Here is a 4,263-nt window from a genome sequence, read left to right on the forward strand (position 1 = left end):
TGCCATTTTTAGTTATTATACACAGCTCACAGCACTTTCACAAAAAATTTACCAAACATTCAAAAACTGATTATTATACAAATAGCACTTTTTAGTCTTTATATCCTTTGTAGCATTTGTTACTGTTTTAGAGTCTGACACAAAGCTAATGGCAGCCAGTGAAGGAGTATTCACAGCTCACAATTTTAGAAGAGCCTTCATGTATCACATTCCTGAAATTGATGATGTTTCGTTTGAGCTGAAATCCGGCACCGTTGGTCTTCTTCCTTCGTTCTATAGTAAATCAAATGAAGATCCCAACATTCATATTAAGGATTTTTACATAGCTTGTGATACGGTCCATATCAAGGGAGTTTCACAAGAAATAGAGGGCCTAAGATTGTTCCCCTTCACTCTCAAAGACAAGGCCAAATCATGATTCACCTATCTTCCTGATGGATCCATCACATCATGGGAAGAACTTGCTCAAAAATTCATGTTGAAAATTTTCCCTGCCTCAAAAACGTTGCTACTTAGGGAGAAAATCACGAACTTTGAACAAAAACCTCAAGAATTTTTTCATGAGTGTTGGGAGAGATTTTATTATCTACTACAACAATGTCCTCATCATGGAGTGGAAACTTGGATGCAAATGCAAATCTTTTACCAAGGACTAACCTCAGCTAGTAGAAACAATGTCGATGCTGCGTGTGGAGGAGCTTTGAGTGAGAAAGATCCTAAGGAGTGCTTCAAAACTTTTGAGAGAGTTGGTGCCAACTCTATGCAATGGGGAGATGACAGATTCACAAGGAAGATTAGTGTGCATAGTGTCGATACAAATCCTGGAGTTGCTTCAGCATCTCAAGTATCCAACTTGGAAAAGAAGCTTGAAAATTTCATGCAGTTAATGACCAGATTTGTTTCTCCTTCCTCTGTTTGTGCTATTTGCTCTAACAATTCTTATCCAACTAATAATTCCCCTTTGAGTGATCTTGCGCAGGAGTAGGCTAATCAAATAAATTCATTTCAAAAGCCACGACATAATCCCTACTTCAACACATATAACCCGGAATGGAAGAACCACCCTAATTTCTCATAGAGCAACAACAATCCGTGTGAGCAGCGCATTTATCCTCAGCAGAAACCTGCCAATCCGAATGAACCAAGAGAACCAACTTTGAAGGAGATTATGACCCAGTTTATCCAGACTTAACAACAAACAAACAATAACCTTCAAGCTCGTTACCAAAATTGTCATGCTGCAATTTAGAAATTGAAAGTCCAAGTAAGCCAAATTGCAAATATAGTCAATGAGAGGGGGAAAGACAAGTTACCTAGCCAATCTGAAGTCAATCCAAGAGTCCAAGAGCACATTAAGGGCATAAAAACATTGAGAAGTGGCCAAACTTATGAGGCTAGACCTGAAGATGTTTCTAAGGCTGAAACAAAGGGAAAACAAACTACTGAAATTGAGTTGATGTAAAGGACATCACCACACTTCAGCCACACCCTATCCTTGCCACAACAAATGTTAGAGAGGTCCCTACATCAGCTATTGAGCTTACCAAGAAACTTACAGCAACTGTGACAGGACCCGATCCAAATTCCGCTTTGGAATCCAAACTCAACCTTGTGCCTGTCTGACACCTGGCGGATGTCGGGCACAAATGACCTAATTGCCCTTCTATGCAAAGCACGATACAATAACAAGGTTGACTTCTACCGAAAAGTAGGCAGAGTTTCCCTTGTAACTGGCTCAATACCAAAACATTTACACCTGCCAAACAAGTATATATATATACAACCAACTGCCAGCATACATATATAAACATTCCAACAGCTCAATTCTAAGTCTAGGGCAAAACATCAGAGTAACTACTAAGAATTTACAAAGGAGTCAATCCTTTTACAAAACAAAAAGTCCTACATCAAAAGAAAGGCGCGGAAGGTGGAAAACGGCCCAGTGGTGGATTCTTGTGCACGCCTACTGCCTGTGGGCGCAAAACATTAAAAAGAGTGAGTGGACCCAAAAACAAAGTTTAGAAAATAGCATATGAACATACTAACCCCACTGTAAAAACAGTTATACAAACTAACTTATTCTCTTTATTTCTGAAATCAATGCACTCATATAATTTTAAGCATACTCATGGTCAATATTAATTTCTTAAGGCATTGAAAACAGTTTAAAACTACCACATAGGTGTACCCTTTATTTCTGTCAATTCCTTATATCCGTCAATTCCTTGCATCACCATGGGTGACACATACTCGCAGGTCTCAGTGACACGAGGTCAGTCTGAGACGCAACTCGCAGGATTCAGGGGACCGTAGTCAGCCTGATCCGCATTACTCACTCCACACGAGTTCGAGTACCAAAGAACTCGTGGGGCAACTGTCAAGCATGCTGACTAAACCGAAGGCAACCAATAAAATCCGAAGGCAACATGTGTCTACTTGGGTATCAGGTGGTTTAGAGAAATATAAAGTTTCTGAAGAAATAACTGAATTTATGTAAACTCTAAAACTTTGCTGCTATTTATTCGATAATCTGATAACTAACTAGAATTTCTTTTCCTATATCCTGTAAAGGAGATTTTACTCGGCAGCATGCAAAACAAAGTATTTAAAAGCATATAACAGTTTATAAAACGCTAAGCTTGAATAAAACTTATTCAAGATCAATAACTGTAATTGAACTGCTTAAATTCATTTATAAAAACGAAGAGTCCACTCACTGGTAGTCCGTGCTCGCTGGACCTCTTGAAGGTCCCTCTTGCGGGTCAACTGGTGCTCGGGTGCCTGATTCAATGACCATAATATTCTATTAATACAATATAATATTAATTTAAAAACTCTGACCCCCGGCCCCTAGAAGTACGTGCGTCAAAATTAAAGTTATTCCTATGCCCATAAAGGCTTTCCTTCCACTTGGACAAGTTTAGCAGTATCTTAGGACTCAAAAAGCGCTAAAGTCCTAAAAAGTCAATCCGGGACCCCGCAGGTCCATAACCTCGCAATTATAATCCGGAAGCCGCTAAAAGGTTCAATATATCTAGGACACATGTCCCGAGGGTTTGGTCTCGATCGGACGGTCGGATTGATCATGATTGTACAATCGCTTAATTTCTAAACCCTAGCCCTAGGGTTCGCGATTTCGGAGTATCCGGGACTCCGATTCACGATCCGTTGAATCCTACACGATTCTGACATTGTCTAGAGTAACATATCTAAAAAAGTATTGAACCCGAAATCGCACAATATGTAAAATTTGTTCGAGGCTCAAACGGTATCCAAATTAAGATCCGCAAATTCCTACGCACTCGTGACTACCTAAGGATCTCATCAAGACATAGTGCCACTTCACTACCCTCACCCACGCTCCACCACACGCGCCGACAGCGCTGGGTGTCCAAAGCGATTACATATCGCAGGAAAATCTCAAAACCACGGCTCCAAACTCCTATCCTAGGTATAACACCATATTTGGAACCACTTTTGTTCTTGGACATACCCCAAAAACTGACCGAAAATGGCCGAACTCGGAGGCCGAAAACTGACCGAATTTCCAATTCGAAAATCAATGACCTACGTTAAGAACTGATTAAATCCTACCCAACATGCAGCTAGAACAGCTCGAGATGTTCAAAATTCATACCTGGCTCGTCCAATTTGGTGGCCAGATGACGGAGAACGATGGCCGTGAAGTTTTGGTCACACCCGCTCGGATTTCTGCAATTTCCAGCGGCTGGAGTGGCTGATGGCGATGGAGACCAAGTGAGACGAGAAGAGGAGGTGGTGGCGGTTCGAACAAGACCGGTCTCGTGGCCGGTGGTGGTCCGTGGTGGCGACAGCGCCACAAAATGTCGATCGAGCGGAGGGAAGGTGGCGACGGGAGCGAGAGAGAGAGAGAGAGAGAGAGAGAGAAACTGAGGGAGAAGAGAGAGACTGAGGGTTTTAAAAATTTGATTTTTCAAATCACCATTTTGCCCTTCGGGGTATTTTAACCGTATTTTCTTCATTAAAGCTCCGATTCGAGCCCACTTCATGTCTACGACCTCGTTTCATCGTGCTCTACACAACGATGTGTGTGGAAGTGTCAAATTTCTTCTCAGTCAAAAAGTCAACTTTTCTTTGCTAAATTATTCTAAGGTCAAAATTGTCTTTTCCTCTTAATAAATTACTAATTAAATATGAATTAAGGTTTGGGTCATTACAAACTGCCCCTTCCAAGGAGAGAATATATATGCCTCAAGTTCCTTTTCCGCAAAGACTATAGAAGCA

Source organism: Prunus persica, chromosome G4, assembly GCF_000346465.2.
Source record: "Prunus persica cultivar Lovell chromosome G4, Prunus_persica_NCBIv2, whole genome shotgun sequence".
Taxonomy (NCBI): Eukaryota; Viridiplantae; Streptophyta; class Magnoliopsida; order Rosales; family Rosaceae; genus Prunus; species Prunus persica.